This window comes from Cetorhinus maximus, chromosome 22 (genome assembly GCF_964194155.1).
Source record: "Cetorhinus maximus chromosome 22, sCetMax3.hap1.1, whole genome shotgun sequence".
In the NCBI taxonomy this organism is placed as follows: domain Eukaryota; kingdom Metazoa; phylum Chordata; class Chondrichthyes; order Lamniformes; family Cetorhinidae; genus Cetorhinus; species Cetorhinus maximus.
In genome coordinates, this window is record NC_135900.1 from 15,591,332 (window position 1) to 15,614,297 (window position 22,966).

A 22,966-nucleotide genomic window follows, 5' to 3' on the forward strand; every position below is an offset into this window, starting at 1 on the left:
CCCACCACTGCCAGTCTGCCAGTGCCCTTGCTATAGCCTGTCAGCCAGCCAGTCCAGAGTGCTGTCGCCTGTGCTGAGGAGGCTCAGTCCAATGTTGGGTGTTCTGGGTCCAAAGCTGTTGGAGGGCATCCTACAAAGCCATCTGCAGTCACCCCCTGTGCGAGTTGTAGTCTTCTACTAGCCATGCTGTAGTCACAGTTAGTACTGTGTAGAAGCACCCATGCAGGCACTCAGGAAATTCGCTGGGGTGATTATTTAACTTTTGTATGGAATATTGGATCGTTTGTTTGATAATGTTGGTTTGTCATGGTCGTCTTTTATTTCAGCATTTTGGCCGAGAGACAGTGTGATGGTCAGCAACAGACGGAAGTAAGGTGTGTGACTGCTGAATGGGAATTTAGGGCTGTGTTCACTGGAACTTTAGCCTGATGAAGAAATCATGGACAGCCAGGCTAGAAAAGGGGTGTGTTAATTGCCACTTCCCTTCCTCTTCCTCCTGTCCGTCAGCTGCTTGTCATATCCCTGGCAGCAAAGCCTGTGCCTTTATCAAGGTGAGGTTATGCAGGATAGAGCAGACCATGATGAATTGTGACATGTGCTCTGTTGAGTATTGCAGGGCTCCTCTGGAGTGGTCCAGGCAGCAGAAGCATTGCTTGAGCAACTTCCAGCTTTGACTTCATATGCAGCATTTGCAATCAGTTATGCAAATCGAGGCTTGGTCTAACGTCACACATGAGACGTCATCAACTTGGACTGTAAACCGTTTTCCTTTTGCTGAACACTCATCCATTAAAGTGGGAGAATGCATACATATATATACATACAACTGCAAAGAGAATCACAAATCAAACTCTTATCAACCATATGCAACTTTTCTTCAACCAAGTATAAAGACATTTGCAAACTTGTCTAACGGTATCACTAATAAACTGCATAACCTTTTTCTGACTGATCCCGCCTTTGGATGTGTTGCTACGAGGTAGCCTTCCTGGTTACTTAGCCCAACAATCACCTTGAATTATTAATATCCCTGAAACGATATCTGCAGCAGCCCGCTTTCACACCTTTGCTGACCAAAAAATTAGGGAAGTTACCATGTGCCATGCCTGCCTATCTGATCCGTGCTCCCATTGAGGAAGGCTCCATGCTGGCATTGTTACCCCCTAAAATGCACCCCTATACATGTTATCACAGGCCTGGGAGGTGCTACTTTTAAAGATGTCTTCTTTAGCTGTGCTCCCGAAGATTCCTAGCATTGAATCCTGAAAGAAGTCTGATTGCATGGTTTGCCCCACAACATTTTTTTGTTGTAGGCAGAGTGCCCTTACTTGGCTGGGTGGCAGAGGGAGTCATCGGCCAGGTACATAGGGGACATTCCTTTTCACTGACCGGATGTAGACTGGTAGCCCTTGCAGTCATGAAACATCTCCCTGTTAACAGTTCCCTGCACCATTGGGAATCCTGCCAGTCTGGCAAATTCACATGCTGTCTCCTCCTGCTTCTCTCTGGTCAGTGAGAAGACTATGAAGCCCTCCATCCTGGCATGCTGGGCCTTTGTCACCTTCTTGATGCAGCAATGGATGGCAAGCTGTGAAATATTGCTGATGTTGCCTGTTCCCACCTGGAGGTATCCATTGGCAGTAGAAATTGATGAAGATGATGGTGACCTTGACAGCCACTGTTAGCGCTGTCCCCACCCTACAGGGTAGCAAGTTGAGTTGCAGGAGGTAACTCAGTTCAGTGACTCTCATCTCTTTGCTGAAATGCAGGCACCTCACATGCTCCTGACTGAGGTGGAAGTAGAAGTGCTCTCTAAAGACTCTGGGCAGAATCGTCCCAGTTTGCAGTAATGGCGGCAATGGGAGGGAAGAAGGACATTTTACCCACTAGCCACAATGGCGGCTTTTCGTGCTATATCATCCGTTTCCCGTCTCATAAATTATCTAACCACAGGAAACACGTCATCTCACAAAAGGGCAGCCTCTGAATCGCCCGCCATGCAGTTACCTCACTGTTTCCTCACTGTGGGTGCCATATCTAAACTGCAGCCACACACAGTTCTCAATGCTTGCAACCCAGCTCTGCTCCAGTGAAAACATGGCCCTGAAAGCCAGGAAGAGTTCAGTGGCTCGTCACTGGAATAGCTTCAGGGGTCCCGCCGTGATGTCTTCCACCCCCGCTCTGGCCACTGGAGGTCCAGCAATCTCACCACTCCAACTTGGGAGTTGGTGCCAGTGGTGGTCAGTGCCTAAGCTGCACAGAAGAGGTTGGCCATCCAGTGCAGAAAGAGGTTGAACAATCTCACCTGTGCTGCCAAGGTAAGGCAACCATCTCATCACTCTAAACTCTCACACTCACAAGGCCATCACACATTCACTGGCATCTCACTCACTGCCAGCTCAAGGGACATTACCCCACACTCTCTCACACACACCCTCACATCTCCATCTGGCCTCATCTCCTCTGGAGACTGCCTCCTCAACTCTCGCCATCTTGAGGCCATTTGCACAGACCAACATGTGCCTCCACACACACCCTGGGATACCCCCTTTCCCCAGTACAGCCCTCGCCCTGCAGCACCTTCCCTTGCCTGAGGCCACTTCCCCCCACTTCCCCAAGCAAGCCCGAGCCCTGGAGCGGATGAAAAGCCACCCCCGCCTTATGGCCGATCCGGTAGGTAGAGACCTTCCTGTGAACACTCCTAAAAGTGATGTGGTGCTGCCTGTGAAGCCTGGTGCCGATGACTGCGAGTGCTGCCCGAAGCAAGGTAGGCAAACAAACCTTGAAGTCCTGAGTGAAGTGCAGCCCACCAGGTGCACGTCGCTTATGTATGGCTGTGAAATACATTGGCGTGCAATCATGCTGACGTGCCGGGATATTCCAGCGTGGGAGGATGACTCTGGTGGGCAGGGATTATAATTAGATGCAAATATATTAAAATGATGTTCCTGACATCTGGCGGCAGGAAATGCAGCCCACCATTGACAGGTAGAGTGGACGGTCGCAAACTGGTTTCACAATATCGTGAAACCGACTTTTGACCTTCCCGCCATTTTGCTCGCTCAGGCCCACCGTGACGTCCGATGCCAACGGGCATGGAAAATTCCAGCCTCTAGGTGGATATGAGCCCTCCTCTTCTTTCCTCTGTGCACAGCTTCCCCTCTCTGCTGCCTGAGCTGCATTTCCAAGACGAACTGTAACTATAGTCCACGCTTGTCCAACCTTATTACCTGGCAGGCCACATTGCCAATTTTTTTCTCACACAAAGGGCCGATGAGCAGATTTTGGGAAGATACATGAGTTTCAAAGAACAGATGAGTACGAAGAAGCAGCTTGCTGAGAAAAAATAAAGCAATGTCAAAGGAATAAAGCAATAATTAGAAAAGAGTAACTGATAAAAATGACCATTAGCATCAAAGAGGATGAGAGTGCGTGTGTCCAGCTCACTCAGTCTCAGGGTATTTAGTCACTCCCTCTTACCCGCTATGAGAGTATGTGTTGATGAGTGGGGATGAGGGTGACTGGGAATCCTGAGACTGGGAGTGAGCCAGATGCACACTCTTTCCCTCTCTCTCACACACACACTCACTCTCCCTCTCTCTCTCTCTCACACACACACTCTCTCTCCCTCTCTCTCTCTCACACACTCACACACACTCACTCACTCATTCTCTCTCGCCCTCTCACCCACACACACCCACTCGTTCATGCTCTCTCACACATGTATACACACACACACACACACAAACTAAGAGCAGGAATAGGCCACTTGGCCCTTCAAGTCTACTTCGCCATTCAATATGATCATGGCTGATCTGATTTTAACCTCCTGCCTATCCCCAATAACCTTTCACCCCTTGTTAATTAAGAATCTATCTATCTCTGCCTCAAAAATATTCAAAGACACTGCTTCCACTCCCTTTTGAGGAAGAGAGTTCCAAAGACTGATGACTCTTTGAGAGAAAAAAAATTGACACACACACACTCACTCTCTCCCTCTCGCACACACCCAAACACACACTCACACTCCCCCTCTCTCTCTCCCTCTCTCTCATATACACACACTCACACTCTCACACACACACTCTCTCTCACTGTCTCTCATGTGTACACTTACTCTCTCCCTCAGTCTCACACACAGCCCTCTAGCGAGCCTCTTCAACCCCCAACCGGGCCCCGAAGCCTTTCTCTCTGCACCTGGCCCCACAGCCTCTCTCTCTCCCCTGGGTCCTGCAGCCTCTCTCCCCGACCTCCCTGGGCCCCGCAATCTCTCTCTCTACCCCCCCAGACCTCCAGTCTTACTCTCCTCCTGAGCCCCGCAGCACCTTCTCCTCCCGGGTCCCTAGCATCTTCCCTCCCCTGAGCCCTGCACCTCTCTCTCCTCTCTCCCCCACTTCCCCGGGCCCCACAGCACCTTCTCTCCCAGGCCCCACAGCATCTTCTCTCCCTGGGCCCTGAGCACCTCCTGCCCCTGGGCCCGGAGCACCTTCTCACCCCAGGCACTTATTCCCTCCGGGCCTCAAGCACCTTCGCTCCCTGGGTCCTGCAGCTTCTTCTCTCCCCAGGCACTGCAGCTTCTCTCTCTCCCTCCTGGGCTCTGCAGCCTCTCCCTCTCTCTCTCAGGCTCCGAGCATCTTCTCTCCCCTGGGCCCAGTAACAACTTCTCTCGCCGGGCCCCGAGAAGCTTCTTCCCCTGGGCCCCACGAGCTCCCCCTGGGCCCCACAGCACCTTCTCTTCCTGGATCCCGCTGCACCTTCTTTGCCCCTGGGCCCTGCAGCCTTTCTCTCTCCCCCTGGGCCCCACAGCACCTTCTCTCCCTGGACCCTACAGAATCTTCTCTCCCTGGACCCCACAGCACTTTCTCTCCCCAGGCCTCACGACACCTTCCCTACTTTCTTCCCCTCCGTAACCCTCCCTCTCTCTCCCCAGTGCACTTATCACTGCCGGTGATCGTTGCTCATCCATTTACAGGCTGTTTCTCTCCTACTTTTGCTGCTGATAGGCTCACTAGTGTGAGCCTGTGATTGGAGGAGTAGCCCCTTGCAGAATCTTCAACTGCATTTACCTGTCTGGCCAGCATTTTGAACAGTGGCTCCGGGGCCCCTTAGAATGGCTTCAGGGGCCGCGATTGGACCCGGGAGCCGTGTGTTGCACAAGCCTGCTATAGTCCCTATAACTGAAGCAAGCCTCTGTTGACAGGGCAGAAAAGTCTTGAGTTTCCTGTCTGGATGCAGCGCCATTGCCCTGTAGGTCCAAATCGTTAGCAAAACTCCTCCAAGGCCGGTACTTCCACAAGCTCTGCATCGGTGTAAGTAAGCCAAAAGCACCTCACCTGGAAGTTCAATGGTTATCCCTTGGAATCGCACTGATGGGGATGTCCCAGCAGTGAGACGTTAGGACAGGGCGTTATCTTGGCCTGAGTGATGATATGATCCACCCATTCTACATTCCCTGGTGTACAACATGTCCGTGCAAGTGCCAGTTGTCGGTCAGGGAATGCCCTTGAAAGTGCTCCGGCCGCCATTATTTCCCTTTGACACTAACACCAGTGGCACCATGAAGTCCAATTTTTCAGACAATTTTCATGGAGCATTACTACCCTCTACTGCCTTTTTGCCATCTCTTATTATAAGGGGTACCCCTCCCCTATCCTTTTCGATTTTGCCTGTACAAACTTCTAACCTTCTAAAATTCAAGTCTCATTGAATATTTAGTTCCCAACCTTGGTCAGTCTGTCAGCACACCTCTTTAATGGCTATTAGATCGATCTATCTGTGCTATGAAATCATTTATTTTTGTTGTAAGTGCTTCATACATTCAGATGTAGCGCCTTTAGCTTTAGTGTTTTTCTATTTTTCCTGAATGTCACCTTAGTCTCTGTTCCTTTTTACCTTTGTTACTCTCTCTGTCCCTGCTTGACCCACTGTACTTAATTTTACCCAAATCGCTGCTTGGCTTCATGTGACATTTCTTTTACAGTTTTTAAATTTAATCTCTCCTGAATCCATTCCTCCATTAGTTTAAAGCCCTGTCTACAGTATCCAACTGTTCCCTAGATGATTGCAGGGTTAGACCATAAGACTAAGAGCAGAAGTAGTCCATTCGGCCCATAGAGTCTGCTCTGCCACTCAATGAGATCATGGCTGATCTGATAATCCCCAAACCCACTTTCCTGCTTTTTCCCAATAACCCTTGATTCCCTTACTGATTAAAAATCTGTTGATCTCAGCCTTGAATATATTTAATGACCCAGCTTCTACAGCCCTCTGTGATAAAGAATTCCACAGATTAACTACCCTCTGAGAGAAGAAATTCCTCCTCATTTCTGTTTTAAATGGGAGAACATCTTACTCTGAGATTACAGTTAATGTTTCGAGTCCGCATGACTCTTCACCAGAACTGAGGAAAAATAGAAAAGAGGTGAAATATAAGCTGGTTTAAGGGGGGTGGGGTGGGACAGGTAGAGCTGGATAGAGGGCCAGTGATAGGTGGAGATTGCCAAAAGATGTCATAGACAAAAGGACAAAGGTGTTGAAGGTAGTGATATTATCTAAGAAATGTGCTAATGGTGACATTAAGGGTAGAAAGCAGGACGTGCAAGGGACAGATAGCCCTAGTGGGGGTGGGGTGGAGAAAAGGGATCGAAATAGGCTAAAAGGTAGAGATAAAACAATGGATGGAAATACATTTAAAAATAATGGAAATAGGTGGGAAAAGAAAAATAAATATAAATTATTGGAAAAAAAGGGGATCGGAAAGGGGGTGAGGATGGAGGAGAGAGTTCATGATCTAAAGTTGTTGAACTCAATATTCACTCCGAAGGCTGTAAAGTGCCTAGTTGGAAGATGAGGTGCTGTTCCTCCAGTTTGTGTTGAGCTTCACTGGAACATTGCAGCAGGCCAAGGACGGACATATGGGCATGAGAGCAGGGTGGAGTGGTGAAATGGCAAGCGACAGGGAGGTCTGGGTCATGCTTGCGGACAGACTGAAGGTGTTCTGCAAAGCGGTCACCCAGTCTGCGTTTGGTCTCTCCAATGTAAAGAACTCCCAATACGGTTTCCTCTACATTGGAGAGACCAAACGCAGACTGGGTGACCGCTTTGCAGAACACCTTCGGTCTGTCCGCAAGCATTACCCAGACCTCCCTGTCGCTTGCCATTTCAACACTCCACCCTGCTCTCATGCCCACATGTCCGTCCTTGGCCTGCTGCAATGTTCCAGTGAAGCTCAACGCAAACTGGAGGAACAGCACCTCATCTTCCGACTAGGCACTTTACAGCCTTCCGGACTGAATATTGAGTTCAACAACTTTAGATCATGAACTCTCATCTCCATCCCCACCCCCTTTCCGATCCCCTTTTTTTCCAATAATTTATATTTATTTTTCTTTTCCCACCTATTTCCATTATTTTTAAATGTATTTCCATCCATTGTTTTATCTCTACCTTTTAACCTAATTCGATCCCTTCCCCCCACCCCACCCCACCCACACTAGGGCTATCTGTCCCTTGCTAGTCCTGCTTTCTACCCTTAATGTCACCATTAGCACATTTCTTAGCTAATATCACCACCGTCAACACCCCTTTGTCCTTTTGTCTATGACATCTTTTGGCGATCTCCACCTATCACTGGCCCTCTATCCAGCTCTACCTGCCCCCCCCCCCACCCCCTTAAACCAGCTTATATTTCACCCCTTTTCTATTTTTCCTTAGTTCTGGTGAAGAGTCATGCGGACTCGAAACGTTAACTGTGCTCCTCTCCACAGATGCTGTCAAACCTGCTGAGTTTTTCCAGGTATTTTTGTTCTTGTTTTGGTTTTCCAGCATCCACAGTTTTTTGCTTTTACTCTGAGATTATGCCCCCTGGTCCTAGACTCTCCCACAAGGGGAAACAACCTCTCAGCATCTACCCTTTCAAGCCCCCTAAGAATCTTATATGTTTCAATAAGGTCACCTCTCATTCTTCTAAACTCCAATGAGTACAGGGCCAACCTACTCAACCTCTCCTCATAAGAAAATCCCTCCCTACCCGGGATCAACCTAGTGAACCTTCTCTGGACTGCCTCCAATGCCAGTCTACCTTTCCTTAGATAAGGGGACCAAAACTGTTCACAGTATTCTCGGTGAGGTCTAACTAGTGCCTTGTATAGTTATAGCGAGACTTCCCTATTTTTATACTCCATTCCCTTTGAAATAAAGGCCAACATTCCATTTGCCTTCCCTATTACCTGTTGAACTTGTACGTTAGCTTTTTGGGATTCGTGCACATGGACTTCCAAATCCCTCTGTGCCGCAGCCTTCTGCAGTCTTTCTCCATTTAAATAATACTCACCTCCTCTATTCTTCCTGCCAAAGTGCATAACCTCACATTTTCCCACATTATATTCCATCTGCCACTGTTTTGCCCACTCACTTAAACTGTCTATTTCCCTCTGTAGACTCCTTGTGTCACCCTCACCACTTGCCTTCCCACCTATTTTTGTATCATCTGCAAATTTGGCGATAGTACATTCACTTCCCTCATCTAAGTCATTGTTGCTTTTACCACATTAATTCGAAGTGCATTCCATGCGTTGTGTGCTGTCTGACATCAGTTGTAAGTTTGTGGTTTACAAGTTTGGACCCGTGCTCTCTTGTCACACTGCTATGGTTTAATATGAAGAACTGCTCCAGATTCACCTGTTCCATATCATTGTGTATACCTCAAAGAGGCCATCCCTTTCTTGTCTTCTTTCAAAACTGAAAACAATTTGTGTTGATCTAATGCCCGTAACAAACTAAAAGATCTTACATAAACAAATCACCAACAAATTCAAGGAAAACAACGATGAACATGGAACTAAGATATGAGGGTGACCACAGTAGAGTAGGTGCAACGCAATTGATCTTGTGAGGTTCCTAAATGTGGAAGAAGAAATGATCATGAGGTGGAGAGGTTTAGGATGGTAAAGTTCTGAAGAGTGGGGCTGAGATGGATGAATGTTGTGCCATTAATAGTGGGACAAAGGGAAGGGGCAGGGGCAGTGTTGTACAGTACACCATAGCAAGAAGAATGGAACATTTTGGTTGGGATATAGTGCTGGAGGAGATTGATTGGATAAGGTGCGGCAAAGCCATGGAAACATTTTGGGATAAGGATAATTATTTTAAATGTGATGCATTGGGGAACGAGGAGCAGGTCTAGACAGGAGGATGGGAGCGAAGGACAAGGAGGAATGAATGTGCGTCAGGATATTGTGCAGCAGAGCTTTTGGAAAACTAGGAATTGACGAGGGGCGGAGATGGGAGCCAGACAGAGAGCACTGGAGCATTTGAGCCTGAAAGTGACAAGGATGAGGATTTGGGTTTCAGGTTGGAGGAGATGAGGGAGAAGTGGAGGTAAGTATTGTAGTGGAAATGGTGGTTCAGGGATAGGATGTGGATTCAACTCCTGGTTAATAAGGCACCATTATGGACAAGCTGGTGCTTGGGGTTCTTTGCAACAATGTGCTGGTTAGACAGTCTGAATCTTCGTCGTCAGTCTATTTATTTTCTTCTCTCAGGCTCTTAGAACATGCTCAACCTTGCTAGTGTTTTTGTGCTTCCATATCTATCTGCATTATCGTCCGTCTCCTCAGCGAATCACAATTCTCTGTGCCTTGTAAATATTTTTCTTTTCTTTGATTTCTCTCATTATTCCCCCTATTGTCTCATACTCGTATCATTTCTGCCAGTTAGCCACACCCTTAAATCTCTTTTCTCATGGTGTGCTGTGTGTGAATCGGCACACCTGAATATTTTTTCTCCCTCCCCACAACCCTTTGTTCTGCTCCCTTGACAGACGGTCCACGTCTGAAATGCTAACATGTCCACTCTCAGATTCTGCCTGACTTACTGAGTGTTTCCAGCATTTTCACTTTCTGCTCTGTTGCCTGCAGAGCTGGTGCATAAAGGTTAGCCCTCTGCCATCTGACCCACACAAGTGCCAATGTGAGAGCATTGTAATACAGGGCTGGATTTTGTGGGGCGATGTATTCAGCCCCCGCTCCCCCCACCGACTGAAAAGTCGGTCATGAGCCCACCTACCCAAAAGTGTGTTGCCCCCGCAGCCATTTTACGCCGCGAGCAAACCAATTGGCCGGCAGCTCTGCAGTCCCAGCAGCGCCAGGTTTGAACGGTGGCCACTCCTAAGACTGCAGGCAGTCCCCAGGCAGCCTAGACTGACAAGTAAGTCCAGGGTAAGTAAGCTACAGGCCCCAGCGAGGGATGAAGGAGGTGGGTGGGGGGGGGCTGGGTTTGAGAGGCTGGGGTAGGGGGAGGGTTAAAGGGAGGGACCTTGCTGGGGGTTACCTCAGAGGGGTACAGTGGAACCCCCAAAGGAGTTTCCCTCCCTTCTTACTTGGCCCCAGCCCACAAAGCTGCCAGCCCCACGTGGCCTGGGCCTCACCCTGCCTTGGATAAAATTAGTGGCAGGAATGGAGTGAGGTCCTAAAGTTGTCATTAATTTGGCCGCTTGATGCCTTCCCCACCCACTGTAAAACGGGAGACAGGTCGGTGGTCGGCGGGAAGGTGGTGGGAAGGCCGCGCACTCTATTGTATTAGCCTCCCACCCTCAAACATGCCTGCGGGGATGGAGGGGTGAGGTCATAAAATCCAGCCCACGGGAACACTGATCAATAGAGCACGGCTCTCAGCGCTTACCCCATCTGACAGAGCTTCAAGTGCTCACCAGTCGTCAAGCTTGACAGGTTCAAAATTATGCGGAAGTTCACAACAACAATGTTTCTCCTTTGGAGCATTTGCTTTCAAAATTTTGCAAACTGCATCTCTCAAATATGAGAACAAAAATCCCCTTTGTATTCCGCAAGGAGCAACAAACAAGAGCCTATTTCCCCGTGGGATACATCCCTCCTGCAATTGCTAAAACCTTCTTAACTAATGGGAATAAAGCATTTCATCCCACAGTTATTTCGAGAGGTTTTCTTTTCAAAAGGAAAACGCCATACAGGAATGTTGACAGTGCCCTGCACCTTGTATATTCTGTTAGTTGAGTGCTGGAGGCATGAAGGACCCGGGCAGAATTTTCTTTCACAAAGACCGTGGAGATGAAAGCCATTAAAACAAGATTAGAAGCTATTTCCTCCATCAAGTAGCTCTCCTAGCACATCTTTCACAAAAGAATAATTCTTCACCTAACACCATGTGTCGGGGGAGATAAATGAATGCATTAATGTTGTTGACTGTTTCTTGATGGGCTACAAATGGACACAATATAGAACAATATTTGAACAGTAATGATTTGTGCTTTTTGCTCCAGGTGCAAGTTGATTTCAAGGACTCTTACACGGCCAGGTAAATAGCTAAGGGCTGGGGGTTGGGGGGGGAGGGGGGTTGGGGGAGGCGCGAGAGGTCTGGCGGTGATATAGGGAGGCCGTGCATCTTAATAACCTCCAAATCAAAAGGATCTGCAAGTTACAGCTTCTGACTGGAGTACGAATGGAAGGTATAAATATTAATAGCACCTGTTAGAATTTGGCAGACAAGCTGTCTGAAATCTCACAGTAGGAAGATGGAAGCAGATTTGGATAGAGCAGACAGGACTCTCTGAACTGGAAATGATCTGACAGCTTGTGTGTAAATACATTTCCCCTGGCTGCATATTTAAGCCTCCCAGTCTTACTCAGGATACTGATTCAAATTTTTCACCCCTTTTCAGATGTGTATACAACTTACCTCACAAAATCAAATATGATCTGAGGTCTAAGCTATTTGCTTTTAGATGGAGCTCATTAGAATTCTTCACTATAAAGGTTCTGTAATCAATGTTACCACAGGGGGATGCAGCATCAATCCTTCCAACAGTTGCAGACTAGAAATCATTTATTTTACTGCTGGCACCAATTTTGGAATACTCACTCCCCATACTAACTTCCATTAGGAACTTGCTTTGTGCAGAGCTACCTGTTATATTGTTATATTATTCGTAAAGAGCTAGGAAATAATTGTTATGCAAATCCACAGCCAGGGTGCCACACTTATTGCTGCACTGCGGTCAGGTGCCAAGCAATAACGTATCGGTCCACCAAACACACGGAGAGCTGTAAGAAATACACTTGATGAAGCTCCAGCATTTTGAGTATAAAAGAGTGATTATTTCGAACCTTTGGGTACCAGAAGACATCACAGAACCACTGCAAGTGTAAAGTGTAGTTCATTACTTTATCATACCTACTGAGTGGGCAGCACGAAGTCAGGACATTTCCCAACTCGGCAGACACGCATCAGCTTAAAGGGTCCCTTTAGAGCCAATTTTCGCTCCAGTGGGCAGTGGAAGGATCAAGTCCAGGCCCGCCCAACCCTGGAAGCAGATACTAGGCAGCTGTGGGGGCAGCCAAGTGCCAAGGTGGGCTGACTAGAAGGCATGCCTCGATTTTCCACAGCCTTATCCCAGTTGTTTTAGATGCTATTAGACCCTGTAGTCCTCACCCCACATACTCCCTCGTACGCACCCACCCCCCATGTCCCCTTATACGTCATGCTATCTCCAGGCCAACTAATACACCCACCCAAACCCCAAGGCCCCTCATACTCCCATGCCAGACCCATGCCATCACAGACCCCCATGCTACCTCCATAGGCATTCACCCAGTATCCACCATGGGCAGACCTCAGGAGCCATGTGGAGGTGAAAAAAATGAACTTCTAACAATATAATATAGTTCTCACACATATACACTTCTTATTAATGAAATCTTTCTTTAAAATAACCAATTCAAAGCTTTTAAATCTCCTCAAGTAGTTAATCTCCTATAAAAACAAATTTCTATTCAGACCCCCACATCAAAGTCAATTAATCTTTAATATGTTGTTTACACTTTCATTCAAACTGTGAACTCAGAAACCTCTGCTGAGATAATTGTAGCATTTGAAATTCAGCCAAGCATTCATAATGACATAAGCTCTCCATTGAAACTGCACAACCAGATGGTAATGGTTTTTTTCTAACCTACACAAAGTGGCCTGTCAATCAAAGCAGTCCAGCAGAGGTTTTTTGACAGCTGACAGCTCACTAACAGCTAAAGCCTGTTTTTTCATGTTTTAAGAGCAGGGTATTTAAAAAACTTCAGACCATGACACTTGAACTTATCCACCCTTCAAGCATGTTAACATTTATCCCATCAGTTTATGACTCCCAAATTTTGGTTAAGGCTCTTGGAAGAGCCAAAAGGGGATCTGTTTGAATTCAGCACTAAGTTCAAAGGGCCCTGCTGTGTTTGGGTTTCTCTCCTGTGTGAATCACACCCAGCCCCTTTCCCCCAACAGAAAAATTGGATCTATCAGAAATGTGGGTTGGACCTCCAAATCTGGGTCCTGATGACCATTTTTAAAGGTCCACCAAGTAATCCTGACTCCGCAAAAATCCAGGCCTTATACTCCAGAACTAGTTGCATCCCTAGCCAAACTGTTCCAGGACAGCTACAACACTGGCATTTGCCTGACAAGTTGGAAAATTACCCAGGTATGTCCTGTCCACAGGATACAGTGTAAATCCAATACGACCAATTACCACCCCATTGGTCTACTCTCAATCATCAGCAAAGTGATGGAGGCTGTCATTGGCTGGGCTGTTATCAATAACCTGCTTACTGATGAGCAGTTCTGGTTCTGCCAGGACAACTATACTCCAGACCTCATTACAGCCTTGGACCAAATACGGGCAAAGGCTGAATTCCACAGGTGAGATGGGAATGATTGCCCCTGACATTATGGCAGTCTTTCCCAGATTGTGGTGTCAAGGAGCCTGAGTAAAATTGAAGGCAATGGAAACCATGGGGAAACTCCGCTGACTGGAATCATACCTACATGTAGGAAAAAGACGGTTGATGCTGGAGGCAAATTATTTCAACCCGAGAACATCACTGTAGGAGTTCATCATGGCAATATCCTAGGCCCAACCATCTTCAGCTGCTTCAATGTCCTTCTCCCCATCAGAAGTGGGGATGTTTGCAGATGATTGCACAGTGTTCAGTTTAATTCGCAAAATTTTTTGTTATTCTTTCATGATTTGCCCTTGAGCTGAGTGGCTTTCTAGGCCATTTCGGAGCCAACCACATTGCTATGGATCTGGAGTCACATGCAGGCCAGACCAGGTAAGGACAGCAGATTTCCTTCCTTAAGGCACATTAGTGAACCAGATGGGTTTCTACAACAATCAATGACAGTTTCGTGGTCACCATCACTGAGACTAGCTTTCAATTCCACGTTTTATTATTTGAACTTGAATTCCACCAGCTGCCATGGTGGGATTTGAACCCATGTCCCCAGAGCATTAGCCTGGGCCTCTAGATTACTAGTCCAGTGACACTACCACTATATACCACCATAGTGCAAATCTTCAGTTACTGAACAGTCTGTGCCTGCAAGCAGCAAGACCTGGGCAACAAAGAGGTTTGGGCTGACAAGAGGCAAATGATATTCACATCTCACATGTACCAAGCAATGGCCATCTCCGACAAGAGAAAACTTAATCATCACCCTTGACCTTCAAAAAGTATCACCTTTGCTGAATCCCTCACCATCAATATCCTGGGCATCACTATTGACCAGAAACCTAATTGGACTAGTATAAATATTGCAACTACAAGAGCTGGCTGGCAGGTAACTCATCATTTGATTCCCCAAAGCCTGTCCACCATTTACAAGGCATAAATGAGAAGTGTGATGGAATACTCTCCACTCGCCAGGATGATTGCAGCTCCAATAGTATTCAAGAATACCGACACCATCCAGGACAAAGCCAGCTTCTGGACACCACCCCCTGCAAGTTTCCCTCCAAGTCACACTCCATCCTGACTTGGAACTATATGGCTGTCCATACACTGTCACTGCGTGAAAAGCCTGGAATTCCCTTCCTAATACACTACGGGTGTACCTACATCAGGTAGACCGCAGTGGTTCATGAATGCAGCTCGCCACCACCTCTCAAGGACAAGTAGGAGTATAGGAACATGGGACTTAGGAGCAGGAGGGGGTCATTTGGCCCTTTGAGCCTGATCTGCCATTCATGAAGATCAGGGGCAGAATGTAGCCCTTGTTGGGCAGGCTCGGCGGGGGCGGGCGGGAAGCTGACCGCCGCCTGCGATTGGGGCCGGACCACGATTTCACACTGAGAGCAGCCTCAGGGAGACGAACATTTTTCCAAATATAAAATAAAAACTTCAAGAATATAATAAAACATATCTCCTCATGTGACAGAGTCACATGAGCAGGGGCATGTTATTAATTAAATTTTAAAATTTTAATTTTATTTTTATTTGCTTTTGGAAACCTCATCTCGCCCGTGGATGAGGTTTCCTAAAAAGCGCAAAGGCCGCTTGGCCTTTTCGCCTGCCCCGCCCACCGTAAGGTTGGACTGGCAGCGAAAAATGTTAGTTAATTACGACTCTAATTGCCTTAAAAGGCCTTTTAATTGTTGACCAACCGAAATGTCGCACAACTGCATGTTGACATTGGGGGCGCTCGCCCGATGTCAACTCACATCATTTTACACTCGAGCGGGTTGGGCGCGCACCCGCCCTCCGAGGTAAAAATTTGGCCCCATGGCTGACCTGGTCGTGGTCTCAACTCTCTTTGCCATCTGCCCCCCTTACCTTTGACTCTCCTGTCTATCAAAAATCAGTCTAATTCTGCCTTGAATAAATTCAATGACCCAGCCTCCACTGCTTTCTGGGGAAGAGAATTCCACAGATTTTGCTAGAAAAAAATTCTTCTCATCTCACTCATAAATGGTAGGCTTTTTATTCTTAAACTGTGTCACCTGGAGGAGAATTTTAAGCTCAGCAGGTGGACGCGCGCTCAACCTGACTGAACGTAAGATGACGTGCTATGACGTTGGTAGAGCGTCCTGATGTCATCGACACACTCATGCAATATTTCGGTCGGTGGCTGCGCACTGGAGTCGGCAGTGCGCCTGCTGACAGTTAACAGGCCTATTAAGGCCATTAAAAAGTTAATTGAGAGAAATGTTTCGCTGTCCGTCCAACCAAGTGGCCTTTGCCTTTTTTAGGAAGCCTCATCCTTGGGCGGGTTGAGGTTTCCACCAACAAATAAAAATAAAATCAAAATTTTAAAATGTAATTCATCACATGTCCCTGCTCATGTGACAGAGCTACTTTGAGGGGACATGTTTCATAATATTTTCTGAATCTTTATTTTTTATTTTGAAAAATGTTCATCTCCCTGAGGCAGCTCTGTGCCTCAGGGAGATTTTCAATTGCGCACCCGCGCGCATGCGCCAAGTTCCTGCTCGCCCTCCTTCTCCCCGTGGCACAGGCAGCGCTGAGTGCTGCCACGCGTGACTCACGCTGGGCGGGCCTTAATTGGCCCGCCGGCGTGAATTCGCGGTCTGGCCCCGACTGCGGGTGGCTGTTGGCATCCCGACCACCCCCACCCACCCCTGCTGAGCCTGCCCGATGAGGGAAATATCCTCCCCCTCTTTCTAGTCTCTCCCACAAATGGAAACATCCTCCTGGTATCTACCCCATCAAATCCTCTCAGGATCTTAGAGATGGATAACAAATGCTGGCCTTGCTAGTGATGTTCACATTTCATGAAAAAAATTTTTTTAAAAGCACCCACCAACTCAAACATTCACTCTGTCCACCACCACCCGCACACCTTGGCAGCAGTGTGCACCATCTGCAAGATGCATAGCAACAATTCCCCTAGGCTCTTTTGATAGCACCTTCCAAACATGTAACGTCTGCCGCTTAGAAAAGCAAGGGAGTATTGTATTGCCTGACATTTTAACTTGGCTCTGTGCAATGTAAAAGGTTCCTTTAATCTCTTTGAAGAAGAGCAGGGAGCTCTGGCCACCTCTCTCAGCCAAAAAAAACCCTCCAATCGTTCATCTGCTGTTTGTCAGATCTTGTGGTGCGCAAATTGGTTGCAATGTTTGCCTACATAATGGCAGTAACTGTACCTCAAGTGTCATGCATTAGTTATAGGGTGCCTTGATACATGCTGAGGACAATATAAAGCACTGTATAAATGCAAATTATTTCTTTGTTAAATGCCTCACCTTTGATACATCTTTGCCTACCTTCAAAGACCTATTTCCAGCCACCTCCTCTTCTCCCAATCCACACTTGAATCTTACCTCTGTGAAACAGTTACATTAGAGATACCAAATTAATGTAAGAGGCTGTAATCAAATCTTCTGCAACTTTTGAGAGTTGACATTTTTGGCAAATGATCTAGTCAACATAATTAATTTTCAGCATAATCCAATAGCAGTTATTGGCATCGCTTCAAAGTTCTGTGTGAGAATGTAGCTCAGGTAACCATGCAGAAAAAATTGTAAGGCAGAAGGCATTGAGGCTGGGGTCAAACAAGCTACAGAATTCTTTAGGGTCTTTGAGGATTGCTGCTCTATCTCAAAACATGTCATTTCCCCTTCTCACTCTGCCAGCCACTTTCAACTTTATCCCAGAAGTGTACATCCTCTTGATGAACATCCCACGGACAGTTCCTCAATTTAATTTCTGCCATCTTTCAACCTGACACCCATAACCATCCTGGATTAACTGAGCCCTGACATCCAACAGGCTGACGGATGACCTTTTAGCAGAACTCGATTAATATGCACTCAACTCTCCTCTTCAACTTAAAACTGCAGAAAATCAACACTAGTTTGAAATAAAATGTAAAAATGCATTAATTCTTTTTTTCTAATAGCTGTCCTGATAATGATAGAAAGTGATTCACAAAGAAAAGCGGTGGCACATTCCAACATCGTTTGGGGGTTCATCTTTTAGTTAATCACTGATTCTGTTATGGGGCTTAAACTCTTCTGCTTGTTTACTAGTTAATGCATTTGCGTGAGATTCCTTTTCAATCCAGTTGCTAACCTGTTTTAAATGAATGGGTGGATAACTGTGTTAAAATACCACACAGAGGAGCTTTGGGCGAGCGTTTTAACCAGAGAGCTACCAGAGGAAATTAAATCGCATGAGGGAATTTACATTTTCCTGCTTTGGGCAAACATTAATTTGACCTGATTTCTCATGGCGGGCTAACTTTGCATCTTCAGAGGTGAGCTCCTGGCATATATTGGGGCCCCTTACTGCAGCAGGGAGGGGCTCATAGGAATGGAGAGGGGCTGAGGGATGGTGGAGTGGGAGAGAAAGAGGAAATCACGTGACAATTCATTGCATTGTGGGAAAACTAAAAGGAAAATGTATATTTAAAGTAATATGCAAATACTGGGGTAGAAATGAGGATGGCAACTTTTTAAACATTCTTGACAAAGGCTGTGTAAAATATCTGAAGATTAAAAAACCTCTGTAAAGACTGCAAGGGGGAAAAACCGAGGCAGACAAAGTAGGTGCGGAGGCAGGAGATGGTGTCTTTGACCAAGGGTAAGTGAACTCAGCATCCGAGCCTTTGGCTACAATTGGTGAGGTAGACATGCTGCTGAATGCATTGTTTGGTGGGCCAGTGTACCTTCCCCTGAGCACAGTGCTGCAGCAAGGTTTGCTGACTCCGCAAGGCAGGCTGAACACTGCAAGACTTGGCACCAGGCCTGCGAGAGCGAAACAAACATTAACAAAGCTGTCAAGGTAGGTGTACCCAACAGTGCCTTTGAACAGCTACATGATCAAGTATACATGCCACCCAGCGTTACTCAGAAAACCGTTGCACATTTATCACGTCCCTCATGCTCTGCAGAATGCAGCAATGCAGGGACATTGCTGCAGCTGTTTCATGACCCTAAGATTGGTCAGTAATCTGCCAAAGGCTCTATATAAATGCAAATTGTTGTTGACATTAAATAGTCGATGACACATCGGTCTAGTGCTTCGAACATCTACGGCCACCGATCTGCTGAAAATGCAGGTGTTTCCTGTTCTAGAGTAGAATGAAATGTAGGTAAACAAAAGTTCAGTGGGTTGGCAACCTTAGCCCTCCTGACAGTGCTTCCTTCATGGGACAAGTTGGCTCCAAGTGTCCATACAGGAGATGTGACAGATCTGCAAGTAGCTACAATGCTGATCAGGAGTTAATATGTGACTCCAGACCCACAGCAATGTGGTTGATTTTTAATTGCCCTCTGTAGTACTGGGTAGCTGTCCCAAAGCCTACAGATATGGCTAATCCAGTTCAGATCCCTTCTGATCTCTATTCTAATAAACCATTTAAAACGTGAAATATTGTAACGTGTGTGTTTTCAAAGTGATGCTCAGCGCTAAGGTACCAGTGGCTTCCAAAAGTGCATGGCACTTGGTGTAGCTTTCATTTAGAAACATTTGTATTATGGGGAGACTATCCCGTCTTCTTTAAGAGTCCGGTTTCACAGGACACTTTTGTTCTGTGCCGCGGGTTTCTCTGCAATATTGGCAACGTCGATTCAGCTCCTTCATTCATTTCACAAGCTTTTTCTTCCGAAAAAAAAAGAGAACATTAGAAACGTAGGAATTGCGAGATGAAACCAGGCCAAGGAACATCCAGTTCACCTTTTACCAGCCTGGTAGCCGCATAATTCAGTGAAAATGGAGTTGTTGGTTAATCATAGCGATCAATCTCTGTTATCATTAACCGTAGCAATCAATCATTATCAATTGGTCTACAACGGATCAAGGCATGACATGAGGAAAATGCCACTGGTGGAGGGCTTATTATTCTCCATAGCAGTCTGTTACAACCAAGCTGTTCCTCGGGCCACTTCAGAGGGTAATCAAAAATCAACCACATTGCTGTGGGTCTCGAGTCACATATTGGCTCGGCCAAGGTAGGACAGCACATTATTTCCCCTAAAAGGTATTAGTCAAGCTGTTGGGCTTTTATAATATGTTACTTCAACTGACTTCAAATTCTCAAACTACCATGGCAAGATTTGAACTCCCATCTCAATATCGCTAATCCAGTAGCATAACCTGCATAACTGCAGTAGCATTCTCAAATCTGATTCCGAAGGTTGTGGATTTAAGCCCCTCTTCACAGACATGGGCCAGGATTTTGACCTTGTCGGGCGGGCCCGGGAACGCTCGCGAGGCCGATCTCCACCCGCGATCGGGTCCCGGCGTTGATTTCACACTGACAGGCCCATTAACGGCCAGCCCAGTGCGAAACGTGCGCTGCAGCGCTCAGCGCTGCCGGGGTGAGGACGGGAGGAGGGCGAGCGCGGAAGCTCGCGTGTGCGCGGGGGTGTGCGCAGTAAGAGCTCCCGGAGACACAGGGCTGCCTCAGGGAGCCGAAGATTTTTTAAAAGTCAGAAATAAAAAACTTAGCACAGTTAAAATCATGTCCCCTCATGTGACTCTGTCACATGAGCAGGGACATGTAATAAATGAAATGTAAAAATTTTTATTCAATTTCGAATTGCTCTTGGAAACCTCATCCCGCCCGTGGATGAGGGTTCCTAAAAAATCCAAAGGCCGCTCGGACTTTTCGCCTGCCCACCAACCGTAAAGCTGGACAGGCAGTGAAAAATTTCATTCAATTAGAACTTTAATGGCTTGGTAATTGTTGGCGGGCATGCGGCCGATTCCCATGCGTGCCCGCCGACCGAAATATCGCACGAGCGTGCGATAACGTGGGGGCGCTCGCTCCCGGCATCATCATGCGTCATTTTACACTCGAGTTGTCGGGCGTGCGCCCGCCCACTCAGCGCAGATTTCTGCCCCCTGCAGTCTAGGCTGACATTCCAGTGCAGCACTGAGCGAGTGCGATATAAATGTCAAAGAGGGTGGTCTTTAGGAAGAGATGTTAAATAGAGGTCCTATAACCTGCTCTCCCCGGTGGATGTAAAGGAACCCAGGGCACTATCGGAAGAAGAGCAATGTACTGGCCAGTATTTATCGCTTGGCCAATGTCACCGAAATAGATTAGCACAGATTGTGTTGCTCTTTGTTTGGCATTGCTTTGTGCAAATTACCACATTTCCCCACATTACAACAGTAATCACACTTCAAACATACTTAATTGGCTATGAAGCATTTCAAATGTTAAATATAGCATGGCACCATATAAATGCAAGTTTAATTTCCTAATCAAAGTACTTTATAAGTTGAGTTGCTGTATTGCAAAACACATATTTTCTTAAGCCTATTTATTATGATAATAACTAGTCTTATTCAATATGACAGGGAAATGAAACAATGAGTTATTCTTTTCCCTAGGAAAGAGATTTTTACACCCTAACACTGTTACCTCTCATCTTGACACTTTAATTTGCAGCCTGATAGGATTTCTGTTTAATGTAGTCCAGGAAGAGAGCTTGATGAAAGAATTGACATAGTTAAGGAGTAAGTGTAAGATTGCTGTCAGAGACTGCATCATCTGATACAATTTCTTCAAGATTTCTTTAAAAAAAAAACTGCAATTTTCAAATAATGTGACAGGAATGTGATAGATATAAAAGCCAAAAATGTTTAGGCTTAGTCCCTGCTGAAGTTAAATACAAATATTAACAGAACCTATTTCAGCACCATATCTCTGCAAAACCTCGTAGATCACATGAAGCATAAAGGAAAAAGCTGCATTCTTTAACAGGGGTTACATAGAGTTAACACCTAAGTCGAGCATAGTCATCGCTGTGACATGAGATGTCAGAGGACTTTTCTTTGTGATAGCAAGATTGCTTGAGTTTTGTTTTTCATCCCTAACAGTGCAAGTGTAGGATATCACACTGTTGATGGCTCATTTCCATTATCTTGCCACAATTATGAAAGGCCCATAACTCAAAAGGACAAAAGATCTTTCAAGGAAGGAGAGAACAATCGGAATATAAAATTGCATGTGTGATATATATATATGCTAGAGAAATTGCTATCACAGTCTAGAAAGGAGAAGCATTTTATTCTCCGCGTTTAGGATTGAGTGGATGTATAGTTGCTTGCTAACTAGAGCTAAAGCTTTAGTAAGTGATGAAATATTGGAGTTTGCTGGATGATGTACAATTGAAAGATCTGTTAAAGTTTCTTTCATTCTGCAAGCTGCATGTTTTTGTTTTGTATTGTTGATAGATGAATGTGTGGGATAGCATTTTCATCTAAACTCATACTTTGTTGATAAAAACAAAAAACTGCGGATGCTGGAAATCCAAAACAAAAACAGAAACAGAAATACCTGGAAAAACTCAGCAGGTCTGGCAGCATCGGCGGAGAAGAGTACAGTTGACATTTCGAGTCCTCATGACCCTTCAAGGGTCATGAGGACTCAAAATGTCAACTGTACTCTTCTCCGCCGATGCTGCCAGACCTGCTGAGTTTTTCCAAGTATTTCTGATTCTGTTTTTGTTTCATACTTTGTTGGCCGGTGATAAACCATTAAATATAAAAGATAAACATATAAATATTCATTTATATTCTAAACATGAAAGTTACTAAATGGTTTTGTTTTTGATAAGACATTCCTACCGGCTTGAGTGGCAGTAGGCTAGGAGCCTTTCCTCTTAATATTGAAACACATCAAATTGAAGAATCTGTCCGACTATCTATGAGAAACAAGGTCCAGGGCCTTTGTGATAATGCTCCTTTCCCTCAGTTCAATCAAAAAAGCTGTTGTGCAGGTATTACTGTGGATGTATGGGATTTACTCAGTAACTAGATATGATGCAATAAAGACAAATGAGGGCAAAGAGATATACAAACCCCTAAATGTCATTCATGAATGCCACTCATAGACCCAGATCTTCCGATCTCCGGATTGCCAGAGATCAATCATACCTCCCAAAGATGTGCTTCAGGACCTCTCGGAAGTCCCGGCGCGCTGACTCTGTGGGAATTGCCTGGGAAGTTAGAGCTTTCAATGGGAAATTCCCCTGCTCCCCTGAACCCTCTGAAAAAGTTCCAACTTGCACTTACCCGGATAGTTACCTGGGAAATGCTAAACAGAAAAATCCAAAGCCTGAATTTTTTGGATGTTCGTTTCCCTTCCCACCATCTGAGCAGTCGGCGACGAACACGTTGTTGCAATACTGCCTGGC